At 40.7% G+C, this 15,940-nt stretch overlaps 1 long non-coding RNA gene across 8 annotated transcripts in view; it reads left to right on the forward strand.

The window, feature by feature from the left end:
• Positions 1-15,940, forward strand: part of LOC110256021 — a 533,154-nt gene that overhangs the window by 27,257 nt on the left and 489,957 nt on the right. For all 8 annotated transcript variants that reach the window (XR_002337158.1, XR_002337157.1, XR_002337161.1 and 5 more), the window contains exon 2: positions 12,417-12,515. This is a non-coding gene — a long non-coding RNA (uncharacterized LOC110256021). The remainder of the gene's footprint in view (positions 1-12,416; positions 12,516-15,940) is intronic.

Here is a 15,940-nt window from a genome sequence, read left to right on the forward strand (position 1 = left end):
CATCCCGCTTCAGCAGATGGTACTACGCTAGGAGTATTGTAAGAGCTTTAAAGAAGGGAAACAAACAAATGAAGGAAAGATGGGTGGTTGGGTCAGCTAAGGGAAGAACTCACTTGCATTGGCTCTTGACACTCTTCCTCTTCAGCTGGTGCTGGGAGGTATAGAACATTTCTCCTAAAGCTCTTCAACTATCAGGCAAATTTAGGTGGCGAGTTTCTTTTGCTCTTTCCACAGGTGATGTGGAATAGGCAGTCTGCACACAGCTGGTTTAAACAATTCTTGTACCTGGTCTTTCCAATGAAATCTCTTTGTTAAAGTCATTTCTTCTTCACTCATTCATGTCACAGAACACTTTTTGAGCGCCCACCCTGTGTAGGGTGCTGTTCTGGGTTTGAGTTTGGACTGCCGCAACAGCCTGTGTCCTTGAGCAAACCTTTTGGCTTCTCTGGACCTCAGTTTTTCCTTCTGCAAAATGAGGGGGCTGGCTCAGGTTGCTAAATCTCTTCTCAGAAGCAAAGGGATTGGAGCTCATAAAAGCCTTTTATGGAGAGAAAATCCTCAGGTTGCAAACAAGCCAGGCTTAGTCTCCAAGGCGAGCTCCCCACAGAGTTACAATTCAAGTGATGTAGGCTGCTCAAGCTGAATAAGGACCACGCTAGCCCTCTTTTCTGTTTCAAATTCTCTGAAATTCTTAATACCCTAGAGCCGTGTTTCTCAACCTTGTTTTCATTATCTCCTTCTTAAAGAACTTTTTTTTCTAAACCCCTTCCCCCCATGAAATTTCAATACTGCAAAAATACTGGATACTTACTTGTTTGTGTACCATGACCTTTGGGAAGGCAGAAGGGGAAACTAGTGTAGTAGCTAAGATTTTGGTGACTCAAGAACCAAATTTTACCCCCTTGGGAGTTATATTGTCCCCTCCCTACTTGCGAATGCCAGCCTTAGAGCAGTGATTTTCAAACGTCTTTTTTTTTTAGTCTATTCAAATTCTATGCAAATTCAACATATGAAATTGATAAAACATTATTTTAGTCATAGCATGTACTTTAAATGTTATATAGATATGTTTTATCATAAACTCAGCCAGCAATTAAACCAGTTAATTCATGGTAGTTTCCAAAATGTTATCATTGAGTATATAGCACTTGAATGTACTTCTTGTTTTTTTTTTTTTTTTAAATCATTGTTTTAAGAACATAGTCTATATTTAAAAATCCCAATCAAATATTTGAGGAACCCCTGAAATACTGGGACACTGTTTGAAAACCATTGCTTTAGAGTCTTCTGGTTTAGGCTTTGGAATCAGATAGGAGGGGTCTGAGTTTATTTTCACCTCCACAGTCTTCCAGATCTAAGATTGTGGACAAGTCTTAGTGATTCTGTTTCATCATTTGTAAAGTGGGTATTGGGATGTTTACCTCATAGGGCAACTCTGAGGATTGAAAGAGATAATCAGCTGTACCTGGCATGGTAGGCACTGAGTAGATATCAGTTATCTTTTGCTTCACTCTGTGTCTTTATATCTTCCACTGACCATAGCAACTCGTGCTGGAACACACAGCAAACAATAGCTGCAGAGGAATCCTTGACCAAATCAAATAAGGAGGGGTTCCAGTATCACTCTCAGTGACTCTGTTTTTCTTTTCCTGGATCTGGAACAGGGAAGGGTATTACTACTCTGCCTGAGATCATATTAAACTGGCATGAATCCTGTTTTTTTTTTTTTTTTTATATGAAACTGATGGGCCCAGATAGGAATTCTTCATATTTTGAGTAATGTAAATCTAGTCTTGGAAAAAAAAAATCACATATCATTACATGGAGACCACCCAGTTTTATAGGTGGAAATACCAAATACTGTTTCATAATAAACTTTCTAATAAAGTGTGCTCCATCCTAATAGAATTCAGCAGTGCCTGCCTTTTTCTTCGGACATATGAATCGTCTAGTTAGGTACATTTATGGATCAGGTGCATCTTGAATGTAATGACAACCATTAAGTATCACTGACTAAATCTTTTTTAAAAAAATGTATTTAATTGAAGAATAGTTGATTTACAATGTGTGAATTTCTGTTGTATAGCAAAGTGACTTACATATATATATATACATTCTTTTTAAAAAATATTCCTTTCCCAAATTTTTTTCAAAGCTCTACTTGGGCTAGTTCTTCATAAGGATGAGAAATGACTTCGTGGGTTTTGGAACCAAAATAGTGAAGAATTCTACCAGATAGAGATGTTATAAGGATAATTTAGAGAATTGGGTTGTGGTGTAGTCCCATTTGAATTGCTTCTGGGATTTTGGCTGTGGTTGTCTGAAGAAGAGGCCATGTGGGTTCATGGAAGGTGCATTCTTTCGATCCATCAAGTGGAAACTGGAAATGATGATCCCGATGACTCCCTTCTCCACCCCAACCTGTTTGAAGAAGAAAACATGATGCAGGGATGGGGTAGAGGTGAGAAAACCATGCACGGGTGGTTTACTGGGTTAATGTTAACATTTCTGCTAGGGAAAAAAAATGTAGTTTTTCCTTTGTGTGTTGAAGCCTATAGGTGATAAAACTGAAGTTCTACATCATAAATTCCCATTTGGATGTTCAGTTCAGAGAACCTGCATCCAGCAGCCTTATCATTTTGAAGTGATGCCACAATCACTAATGGGATCTGCTAGCTTTTCACACACGGAAATTAGCTTTGATTCTTTCCCCCAAACATACATTGAAAAGCAACAGGCACATACTGTACACTGACCCATCAAAGCAGTCAGTGCCATGGAGGAAGTCTGGGACTCACCTCCTGGGGTTGGGAGAAATAAATGTTTCTTTCAGGAGTAGAAACAGGATTTCTGAGCCCTCTTCTGGCCCCAAAGAAGGGAAAGCCTCCTTCTTCCCTCCCTATGAAGAAAGAGAAAGTAAATGCCATTTTCCTTTGCGACTGTGAATAATAACATTTATGCTCTGAGATCGGTTTGCTTCTTTAATATGAAAAACGATATCCTGTTTGGATGAGACATTTCCTTGAATGCTTAGCATAAATTGAGCCCTTAAGCTTTTAACAAGAAATTCTGGGCTGTCTTGCCTGAAAACTCAAGAGTGGATCTTGGAAACATTGCAGGTTTTTGATTTGCAAAAACTAGCCTTTTCCATGAAATTACTAACAGCACTCTGTGTTTGATATTCAGAAAGAGCCATCCGAAATAATCCTTGTTTATCATTTTCTCCCTCTGTCTTTCTCTCTTTGTCTTTCTCTGATTCCATTGCTCACTTGTCTCTGTTTCTTTCTTCCCATTCCCTCTAGCTCTCATGTGTTCACATATACACTTCTTTTCCTTTTTATTTATTTATTTTTTATCACACTTTCAAGTGACACAGGCCCCAGGTAAGGTATTACAAAGCTGAGAGAGGTAAGTATGCTGGAGCTGGGAATGCATTTTTCGTCACTCACAGTGACAATTAAAATGACAACAACAAGGCCAGACTCTTCCATCATTGTTTTTTAATGCTGTCAGCACCAACTTTGCCAGAATTAGCCTGTCTGATGCATGAGTGGACTTGGTCATTTTTCATACTGTGCCATCCAGAGTCTTGATATCATTTATGAGAGTAAATTAGTTTCCATCTCATTTAAATGAGCACTGGAAAAACCCTTCTCAACAACACACACCCTAAGCCATAGAAGGTTAATTTTGTGGGCTGAGATGTGTCTATGGATGCAAAATCTCTCTCTGTAGCGGAGATGATGGTTTGAATTCTGGTGTTAAGAGCAAAAGCATTTTGGTGAAAGACACTTGGTTTCCTAAGCGGACTCAGTGGATAAGTTGTAGCCACTGGAATTGGGATTTTAATATACATATATATGAATATATAAAAACAATTCTAATTTATATCAAATGTATTCTTATATCTATAATATATATCAAATATTACTCTATTTTAATGTATTAAGTATATTCATATACATTCTAATATGTATTAAGTATATTCATGTATATTCTATTCTAATATGTATTGAATATATTCATGTATGCATATATTTAATACATATATATTCATGTATGTATATATAGATATTAGAAATATCTAATGTATACCTTGATCGTCTTTCAGTTCTGGAGAACACACATAGGGTGACAGAAGCATTGGAGTCCTTCCAAGGGGATATAAATGGCTAGTTGTTTCAAAGTGTGGTTTGCGTTTTTGTACCAGGCAGAATGTAGCTCCATGCTAGGCAGAGACTTCACTGAACCTCTTTGAGAAAGATCTTTGCCTTGCTTCTCATTTCTCATTTAGACCCTACAATTGACAGTCTGCTGAAGGACTGAATGGGGTCCAAAGAGGACCTGTATCATGCCCGCTGCTGCCAGGACCTCAGAGAATTTGATTCTTCCAGTGGTTTTTTGGAAAGAGAATGAGGTGGAGAGTTGACTGCTGGGCAGAGGCTTGGGCCACTAAAATCTCCTTCAGAGAGATTGAAGTCTGACCTTTCTCAGAACATGTAAACTTCTAAAGTGGACCCTTGGGTGACATCAATCAATCTTGATCAATAGGGAGCATGGATAATAGAAACCCAACAAATCTGACTTGGCCAAGTCAACATATTTTTGTATTCCTAGAGGTAGCCATATTTGAACGTATATTTATTTGCTTGTCTAGAGATTGTGACCTCACTTTAGGTCTCTTTTGCTTTTGTCCTTCTCTCCCTTGGTTAAAATCTTTAAGTGTCAACTCAAGTGACTTAATTTTTTTTTTCTTTCTCTGAGAGCTCTCTGAGGGCAAGGACTGGGTTTTACTGATCTCCGTGCCCCAGGACCTAACACAGCACCCACACATTCTAGATGCCTGGTGATCGCTGCGTGGAACTCCACACACCAATTTATGACAACGTTTTGAGAAAAAGAAGTATGATTTTGTGCTCTTGTGCCAAACCTTTCCCAGCCTCAGTTCAGGTACACGCTTGGAGAAAATTCAGAAACCATGGCGTGGAGAAGGGTTATAAATCATTTAAGTAAAGTCAAAGGAAGTTGAACATCCCTGGGAACTCATCAATCCTAATTTACCAGGAGTGGGAGATGTTTCACATTTCAAATTCTGGCTTTCTGGTTTTCGAGGGTAACGCCGTATTGACCGATTGTTCATGCCCAACATCTCCCCCGCCTTTTTCATCTGTGAATAGCAATCTCATTGATGTTGGGAGATGTTCATGGACGTTGAAAGCATTTCACTTTGTTGTTTAAAGAAGCCTTTGTCCTGAAGGCATGAGATTATTCTTTCACATGAGGTGGAAAGGAAAATAAGAAAGCCTCCCTCTGTCCTTGGGTTCACATGGTAGGAACTCTTTCTGGCAGCAATAAAAGCCTTTGGAGGAGACTTTTCATTATAAGAGTTTCATGTTAAGTACTGCACATGGGGATGGACGCTAAATCCCAATTTGCTCAGCTGTATTTCCCAAGATTTGTTCCCTGGCAGCACAGAAGCTCTGTGCAAGCTCCATCAGGCCACTGCAGACCCAGCCAGAGGATTTGAATATTAATGCCATTCGGATTTCCTTTTAGAGGAAGCCCTCTTAGTCACAATAGTGAGACACTGCCTGCAAGTCTATGACAGAATGTGAGAATAAACAGTTCAGAGTGTATCAATAAAAGGAAGGATCAAGAAAATGCACACAAATCATGGCCAGCCATCCAACCTGTCCCACCTTCTCTCTATCAGTGTGTAGAGAACACTTTCCCCAGGGATGTGCTTGTGACATAATGAAGTCTTGTCATTTAGGAGCCAAAAGAAAATCAGTTTTCCATGTAGTCAGATACATTCTTGATGAGATTCTGAGCCTCACAAAAGAATGTTGCAGATTCCTTCCACTCACATCAAGCATTGAAATGTTGATCTGGAGAAACAAAGAAATGGAAAAAGAAAAATGAGTTTGTTGTCAAATTGAAATACCACATTTTTGTATTGCTGGCTGATATATCTGTAATTCTCATCTGCCATTCCTTCATTGTGTGTGTGTGTGTGTGTGTGTGTGTGTGTGTATGTGTGTGTGTGTGTAATTTTTCCTTCCAAACCTGCAAAACTGGATTTAAATATTTCAGGCGGACTGCGCCCAGCATTTGCATTCCTCTGACTCATTCAGAGAAAAGACATCTGAGCAGAAATACAGCAGATAAAAGAGAAACCATTAATCCAAGGAAGATTACTGGCACAGAATCTTTATCCTGTATCCTTCCTGAAATGAGACAAAGATCTCACTATGTACATCCCTCTGGCTTAGCTTCAGATAGTAAGCAATATAGAGGTATAGACATGGTCCTTTTTAAAGACACACTGCATTTGTCTGCATTCTGAAGCATCATCCTTCTCTTGGATTCTTGCTTTCTTAGTGTCTTGCTTTCTTCCCCAGTGTCTTCCTCCCTTGCTCTTATTCCTTCCACTGTAGCTTTCTCAGTGGGACCCGGAACTCCCCAGGATGTTAGAGTTGACTTTTAAAAGACCATCACATAAAGTTCAGGGTAGTACTAAGTGCTATGGACCAAGAGGAGGAGAGACAAGGTCTCAGCCTAACTCCTTAATTATAGAACTATGAGTGTAACTTTACTTTCTTCATCTGTAAAATGGGCAAAATAGCTGACTCCTGTGCCATACTTTACACACAGAGATGTTGAGTTCATTTGAAGAAGCTTTGGGAGGAGAAGCAATGTGAAAATACAAGACATAATATTTTTAAGCATAATATTAAAAGCAAGTTGAATGTAGAATTACATCATTTGGAGAGCATTAGTCCTGTTTACTAAGGACATTTGAATCAGCCTTTCTTAGGAAGGAACTCTCCTGCCTAGTTGAAGCCAAATAGTGTAATAGTCATTACCTTTGCCTTTTCTTGAGCATTTACTGTGCTATGCCAGACATTATTCTGGAATTATCTCATTCTGTCCTTATAACAACACTGAAAGTGCTATCAGCATTTTCATTTTGAAGATGAAGAAATGGAAGCTCAAAAAGGGTAAGAAATTTGCCCAAAGATAGATAGCTAGTGAGGATCTGGATTTGACCTCAAGTCTAAATTTAAGCTCTAAATTATTATTTAAACTCTAAATTATTTCCATTATATTATCCCGCTACTGCAATTTTCAAGAGTCCAATCAGGTTAATGTTCTCAAATTTTATGTTTCTCCATTTACATATTTCCACTCCAGATGGATGAGAATATGTACAGTTATAAATGTATTAACACACAGTAGCTTAATAAGCAATTCCAAGTTTAACAACCCTCACCATCACTTCCTGATGAATCGCCCATCTGTGGGTCAAGCCCAGTGCTTCTCATTCTTGATGAAAACCAGGAGCACTGGCCCTTCCTCTCAACACATAAAGTGGCATTCTTACCCCCAAGTGTCCCATGATGAAGGCAGTGCCAAGTCTGAATCCCCCATGAAGAGGCGACACTGGTCTGAGATGTCTGGTCACTGTAATTGCCTCCATCTTTGTGTATCAGAAAGGTGTTATCAAATGACAACAACCATGCCCTCTGCAACTGAAAGGGTGATGGTGCTTTAAAGCAGGGTTTGGCAAGGTAAGGGGCTGACCAATAAATATTTTATGTTTTGCAGTCCACACAGTCTCTGTCATTAACTATTGAACTCTGTCATTATAGTGCAAAAGCAACCATAGATAATAAGTCAATAAATGAGCATGGCTGGGTTCCAGTAAAGCTCCTCTTACAAATACAGCTGGTGATCTAGGTTTGGACTGTGGGTGTAACTTGCCAACCCCTGATTAAATGAAAGGTGACTCTAATATTTTGAACAGAAATAGCAAGTCAAGAGCTGTTCATCCCATTTTCACTTCAGTGGACCTCCTTAACCAAAGGTAAAAAGAACATGGACAATAGTTTTCCTCTCTGATCATTGTCCCATTTTTTAAGACCACTAGACAAATCAAGGCAGGACAATGATGATGATGATGATTATGAAATAATGGTGCTACTCACAATTGTCTAAAATTGGCATAAGCAGTTGTTTCCATCTCAAGCAATAATTGGAAGTAAAAAAAATTTTTTTTTTCTGACTGCTATGCCTTTTGAGCTGGCTGTGGTCACTGGTCATTTTTAAAATAATACATTTCCATGCTGCAACAATAGCTAAACCTACTGTGTCCAATTAAATCTCTACTTTCAGCAGCCTGAGGAGTGTGATCACTTTCTGGAGATAGATCTGTGTCTTTGTGACCTTATCTTGTTGTACTTTGCATTCAGCTATGAAATTAAATTGCAGGAAATGATTCAGTTTTGAACCATGCCATCCAAAAAAGCAGAAGCCAAAAGTTCTCCTAGGAGTGACAAACACGTAGACTGCTTTTTTAGATAGGAAATATCTTTAAGCAACCTCTATAAACTGGGCCGGAGGTTCAATCATCTCCAAGCCTGGTGGGGCTTGAGCTTTCAGATTTTCTTCAGCTAGTTTTTATTTCTGACAAAGGCCCTTATTCAGATAAAGGGAGTTTCCTTCCTCATTTCCCACAAAACTTTTTTTTTTTTTTTTTTTTTTTTAATCTCGCTGGAAAAGACTTCTTGAGGCATTCTCAATCCCACTTCCTCTTCTTGTTAAGAAACTAAAGGACAGCATTAAAGGTTGAGGTTATGGAGAGTTACACCAACTGGGACTAAGGTGTGATTCCTTTGTTGACTTAAACGGACAGAAAGATGAGGTCAGAATAAAATCTTATTTCTCCTATAATTCAGAAGCTCAGAACCACGATGCCTTTCCCCCCATAATAATGTTCAAATTATATATTCAGAGTGATTTGGTTTCAGGTTTGAAGCTGGAGAACTCTGTAATAATCTTTCTCAGTATGAAGCACTTATTTATGGGGTAGTCTTTGCCATTTTTAATTGCACTTTCCCCTCATGCCCTTATTAATTATCTCTCTAGTTCCTCCTCGGTCTTGTCATGATGCCAAGATTGAAATAGAAAGGTTTATTTCCAAAGGCATACAGAATGCGACAGCCTTTACAACTTGCTGTTTTGACTCTTAAACGTTCATACTTTCTGAAAGTATGCTTTATAAAAATTAGGGTGCTTCATGCAATTCCCTGGATTTCCTGTTTGTAACGGACCCTTGAGAGTTCTACTTGCCTGGAACATCCTTGGATTTTCACAAAGCAAGGTGTATCCTGAGCCTAGTGAAGCTGCCATTTTCAATTATGATGCTCCTTTGTTCAAAAATGTTCAGCTGCTCCCAAATGCTCCTGGGACTGCAGACCACCTCCTCTAATATGACCCCCACCTGAATTTCCCTCTTTCTCCTCAGACAATCAAGTCCCTTCAGTGTGTTCAAACATTTTTCTACATCGATGCTTATGTCATTTCCTGTATTGAATATCCTTGTCCATACCCCAGTCTGTTGAAATCATACATATAACCTGTCAAGGCTCATCAAAATTTCCACTTTGCATAAAGCCTTTTATAAACTCTTCTCTGACTCTGCTTAGGCACTTGGCTTATGCTTCTTTCAGGGTGCTGCGTTGTCTGGCTCTACATCATAACCACTGTAATCTGGTCGTAACTGTCCCAGCTTGACTGTGAACTTCTTGAAGGTGCTGACTTTCTTTTGTGGCCCCCAGGGCTTTGCAGGGTATTGTATACAGTAGGTTTCCAATTTAGTCTCATGGAACTCAACTGCAACAAAAGATTCTAGTTCAGTTTTTGAGGACTGACTCAGAGAAGGTTGGCAGTAAGAATGGTACTCTGGGGAGTCCTCTTGTGGCACAGTGGGTTAAGAATCTGGTTTTGTCACTGCAGTGGCTTGGGTGGCTGCTGTGGTGTGGGTTCAATCTCTGGTCCTCTGAACAAACAGGTCTGTCTTACCTGGGCTTTGAACACTCCAGGGAAGTAGGCGAGGCCTGAAACCAACTTGATCCTAACGTTGGAATTAGCAACACAGTCTCCTTCGTCCACTCCTGGTGACAGAGACATATGAAAACGGGAATCCTTTGGTAGTAAACAAACAAGCAAGAAAACCCACCAGAAAACAAAAACCAAACAAACCTCTGTGACTGAGAGGTGATATGGGCTGAATATACTTAAAGGGCTTAAATTTTTGGATTTGAAATATCTGTAAATGGTAGAAAAGACATTTTGGAGTTATATGGGGATCTTTTTGAGTTTGACTACAACCGTCTTGTACAAAAATATTCTTTCCGATGAGTACAGAAGATGAGTGTTGCCCAGAGGGGCAACTTTTATGTTTCACTCTTAAAGAATAATTCCAGTTTTCAAACTTACCCTTTTCTAACCTACCTCAGGACCTGTTCACAAGTGCTACTTAGAGGTTTACATAGTCCTGCCTATTCTACCTCACATCTTCTCACTAAATGATCTCGGCAGGATGTCCTGAGCTTCTTAGGATGTTAGCATTCCAGCAAACATTTGGCTTAGAGAATTCCTAAAACAGCAACATGTACTCTGAAGGGCAGTTAAAATTCAAGAAGCCAGTAGAAGCTCTGTGTGAATGTGTGTGTGTGTGTGTTGCACTGTCTGGAGAATGTGAGCTAGTGTTCTCCCTCACAATTTGTTTTTTTTTCTCACACTGATTAACACACTCAAATCCCATGTGTAACAGAGTATATATTATGTTATTCTCAGACCATTTTAAAGGAAACTAAACATTCCTTCCTTCATGAGTCAGTCTCCTAGTAGTGGTATACAAAAAGGCAACCTGTCAGAGAAGCTGATGAAATGACATGATTTTTTTTTTTTTTTAAAGGGGCTTACAATTTCTGGGATATTCTAAGTCCGAGGCCTCAGCTGAGTGGCTTTCCTTTTTGTGTGTAATATTTGAAATGTGTGATTGAATGTTAATAGTCAATCTAGCCATTGAGCTCCGGAGGCAGAGAACATCTCTCCAAATGTGCTGTGATGTTTAATACAATTTCAAGTTCTTGGTGTGGAGAGGAAAGAGAGGACAATTATATACTGGGGAGATTTGTTTGTTTTTGACATCTTCACATTTCGGAATCTTTCCTTCTGCATCCACTCCTCCATCCCTCTCTCTTCCATCTAACAAACATTTAATTTGTACCCCTACTCGGTGCCAGGCTCTGTGCTAGGAGCTGGGAAGTGTCCGTGAAAAAGCAAAGCCCCATGGGACACAATGACAGAACACCTGCCAAGGAAAAAAAAGCTTCAGACAGTTCCCTGATAACTGCCCTTTCAGAGCCACCGTTGTATGCTTCTGGCCTGATGCAAACCCTCTTCCCTCCTTTTCTAACCCCGCTGCCCCAGGGACCTTTGTGTCCCTTAGAGGTCAGCTCACAGATGTGGCTCTGGGCCACCCTCTCTTTATCTACATTGTACTGACAAGAGATAGAGGCACATGGGTCTTTTATAATTTTTTTTCCTTTTGCTTTTTTGATTAGCATCTGCACAAATGGCCTCCGTTCATTGCTTGAAACTAACTAATCCGGCTTGTTAAGATGGAGATTGTCATCCAGAAGTTGTTATTAGCAGGCTTCTAAAGGAAGAGGGTCTCAGGCAGAGCAGGGAGGGCTTGGAGAAAGGCTATATAATATAATATGTTCTTCAGGCGCCATATGAGACGGAGACAATGCTGCCTTCCAGGACCTGTTCTCAAGTGCTACTTAGAGGCTTACATAGTCCTGCCTATTCTACCTCGTGAAAAGGGAGATCCAATCATTGCTTTCTGGAAACTATTCTCATCTCTTTGGCTGTCATATGTATTTAACAGTAGTGCCCTCAAGGACAATGGGGTGGGGAAGCGGGCTAGGGGGCTCCAGCCTCCAGCCTGTAGTTTTTCATTTCACATTGCAGGCTTTGCTAAGAATGGTCTTCTTTGTTTCCATTTTGAGTCATGGCTGAATTCTTATATGTTGTCTGATCTTCAAGCTCAAATACCCAAGGGACTAGGCAGCTGTGAATCAACCCTGTGTGTGTGTGTGTGTGTGTGTGTGTGTGTGTGTGTGTGTGTGTGTGAGCTAGCAGGTACTATAGCAAAGAAGACAGTATACTTTTCCTTATTTCTTTAAATCGATAGGGATTTGGAGGAAAAGACTTTAATAAAAGAGAATTGTGACTGATTATTTTCCCCCTTTCTGAGCGCACTGCTGTAAAATCAGAAGGTTATGAATAGCATGAGGGAAAAAATAATAATAAAAAAACTTGTTTCTAATGTAGTCCTGTGGGTGTAAACCCTAACCTTCTATTTATAATGAAAGCTCCATGTCTCTATACGAACCCCTACCTTATGAGATGGATCTCCTTTCTGATTGCACAGTGTAAGGAAATCTTCCACATGCTTTCACTTATTGAGAAGGTACACAGTTGCTTATCTGTTGTTTTTCTTCCACGCAGTCTACATTATGATTTGGAAATTCGACATCATGTATTTTTTTTTTCCCCAGGCCAGATGTTTTATCCTGCTATGTTAAGTCATCTTGACATGTTGCCACGAAGTGGAAACAACTGCTAGTTTGAATATTGCTCCATATCTTTATTACAAGGTACGTCCCATGCATCTTAATTCCTCATATTCTCCCTCTCTGTTGTTCTCTGATCTTCTTCATCCCCACCCCCCTTTGCTCCTGAAGAAGGCATATTGTAATTGCATGACTGTCGTGTCCCAGTAGCTAAAGAGGTTCTAGATAGCCTGATGAATATGCAGCACATTATCTCTCAGGATGTGTGCCTGTGTCTTTAATCACAGCTGGAATGCAAAATCGGGCTCCACCTTTCAACTCTATCTCCATCATGCTGAGAGAGTGAGAGAGAGCGAGACGGAGACTGCTAGACAGCTCGAAAGAGATTGCAGCTCAGATGTCCTGAAAAACAGCAAATCCCTCAGACCTGGCAGATTCCGTTACCATGAGAACTGCAGATATTTCCATTGTGATGGTTTGCTCCAGCAGCCATCTGTTACACCCATTTGATTAGGAAGTACAGTTCAGCTTGTATGGGATTTTCATCACACCTTATCCCAGGGCAGTATACAGAGGCTCTTGCTTTTTTATATGCTAAACTCCAAGGCTTCAAAGTACTGTAATTTACCGAGGCGGAGGGCATTTAATGAAACGGTATGAGAAGGTCACTAAAGACCAGACCTCCAAGAAGAAATACACACAGGAGATGTAAAAGAGGATTAGACTCCACAGCAGAAAGGCAACCAACTCAGAAAATTAACCATATTTAGCAATCCCTTCTTCTCTTGGTGGAGGGGAGTAGTTGAAGACCTAGGTTCTGAGACCTGTAGGGAGAAGGGTGTTTTGTGTCATCATGGCCTGAATGCTTCCAGAGCAGTAATTCTGTCTTAGGACTCCAGGAGAGTCAGAAGAAAGGGGGAGAAGGGTAATGCCTCAAACACATCTCATCAGTGGAGTGGAATCCACTGTATAAAGATTCCATTAGCTCTAAACATTTTTATGATGCCATCTAACTTTTCTGTAGACACAAAACGACCTTAAAAGTTCCTTGAAGCAGTGCTGTAATTTACAGATTTAAACCAGTTATTTGGACTAGTTGCCCCTCTGTGTATTTTTGTAGGGGAGGAAATGCTGATGGTACATCATATAGACATAAAAATAGGAATTCCCTTCAATTAAGACTCTCCAAATGCCCTTCCCAGGTGGTAGGCATTCTAGGTCCAAGCTTCTAAGAGGATTGGTGGAGTCTGGAAGGAGCTGCCTGGAGTGTCTTAAATTGACTGCCATTCCTGTAAACCTGGGAAGCTAATTAAATGCATACACACCAACATGAATGTGTGATTGCTGCACTGAGGCCCTTGCTGTGGCCTCTCTTTTTTTCCCAGCCTGCCTTTTCTAGGATGGACTCTGGTAACATATCACTCAGGTTGGGCAAGAACTGCCAAGTTTCCCAAACTTGCTAAGTTTGCAAGTCTTATTACGTCCCATTCTCTCTGTTGGTTGGGTTTCTGAGTGACTCTTTCAAGGGAAATGCTTTCCCTATCTGACTGCACTGTGGCACAAAGGACCTGGCTCCCTGCCACTGCCTCCCCTCCCAATCTCCTTACCTAGCCTGGTGTTGCTTGCCCTCCAGGGAGGCTGGGATGTCAGGAGAAAACAGAGAACCTATTCCTGGCTTTGATGCCAAAAATACATTTTTGGTAATATAAAATCAGTGACCAGGACCTTGGAGATTAAAAATGAGGACAGGATGTTGCCTTTTATTTATTGATTTTTTTTTTCTGCTGAAAAGTGGATTTTTTTTTTTTTAAACCCTCACTGCAAAAGCTCAAGATTCATGGATGAGGACCTATGTTTTCGTTGATTGAGGAGCCAGCTGGCTAAGCCAGCAGATGAAGGTCTAGAGGAATACTGGTTTCTGCCTTTGACAATGGGGAGTTAGAAGGCCCTCTTCCATCCCAGCAGCAAATGCTTGGCTGTGATCTTCCAGGACTGTTGACTTTCCCATTAAACCCTCAGTCCTACACCCTGAAGCCTGCCCTTCCTCTGAGGTTTTTGAGACAGGGCCCTGGTTTTCTGAACACAGTGTCTGTCTCTGAAAGGCAGCAGATGCCATGAGGGCCAGAATGGAAACAATAAATACCATTCAGATTTCCCCGCACGGAACTTCTTATAGTGGGGCCTTTGTTGAAGGAAACATGGACTAAAATGCCTTTCTCCTCCCTGCCTTCTCCCCGCAGTCCCCTTTCATCACTAGGATCTCAACCACCTTTGGAAAGGAAAGGTTAAGTATCTGAGGCAAAAATCAGTTGACACACAAAAGAGACTAAAGCGAATGTATCACTCACTTGCCAGTGATTTGGTGGGGCAGAGAGCTTTTGGGGAGAGGAATGAATTTTACTTGAAGCCAGAAGAAAATCAGCCCTTGGAGGGGAGTACTAGCTAGAAATATTCTCCTCTGAGCTGGGATGTTAACAGTGGCACCTTCTGACTTAATGTGGCATCTTTCTTCATCGTTATCAATCTCATGAGAGATTTCCTGCCATCTGTACCATTCGTGCTTCAGGCTCCCATATGAAAGTCCAATCTGGCAGCATAAATACTGGCTAATGAAGAGTAGGTGTCTGACTGACTGGGAGAGAAGGGATCCTGTGTCAATGATGGAGCAGAATTCATTCATTTAAAAAAAACCCCCTGCATTTCTATAGCCATTCAGGAAGAAATCCTCTCTCCTTCTCTCTTTTCATCCCACCTCCTCACTCTCTCTTATCCTCCTTTCTCATTTTCTTCCTGTGTCATCCTACATTAATGGGGTTCATGCAAAAGTCAGCATAAAAATGGTCTTTGCCTAGAATGTTATACCTCGGAGATTAAAAATAGGAATGCGATGTGGACTTGCCGACATGTGGTGGGTTATTTTTTTCCCTTCAGTGGGAAAGCTATAACTACATAGATTAGCAAAACTTGTGCAAGAATGGATGTAAAACAGATTTATCTCTGTGTCAGCTTTATCTGATCCATTTGGTCTTGCAGAGTTTGGATAGCTTCCTTTGTTACAATAACCGGCTTTCAAACATCTCTATCCTTGGGGTATTAAATGTCAGCCTCCTGATGTCCCAGTCAAGGAGACAGGGTTGGCAGTCTGTGGGCTGGGGAAGTGCTCTTTGTGTGCAATGCAGAGGGGGTGCCTGTGCACCCAGGCTGGCTCCCGGTGTGACCTCCGGAAACTCCTGCCACCCTCCCCATGTCACCGCGGAGGGGTGCTGAAGCTTACCACTGCCATTAATATCCTTTCACAAAGAATTCAAAAAGATTTCCTGTCACTGACAAGGACAGATTTGTTAGAGGACTCTCAAGGAAATGGACAATAACTAATTAATTGAGCTCTCCAGGACTTTCCGTGCTGTCGTTCTTCATCTATCTGTTCTCGTTTCTCACCACGCAGGTCTTGCTCTCCTTTTTCTTTCTCTCCTTCCTTCCTTTCCCTCTTTCATTATGTCTGTCACTCC

Source organism: Sus scrofa, chromosome 1 (assembly GCF_000003025.6).
Source record: "Sus scrofa isolate TJ Tabasco breed Duroc chromosome 1, Sscrofa11.1, whole genome shotgun sequence".
Taxonomy (NCBI): domain Eukaryota; kingdom Metazoa; phylum Chordata; class Mammalia; order Artiodactyla; family Suidae; genus Sus; species Sus scrofa.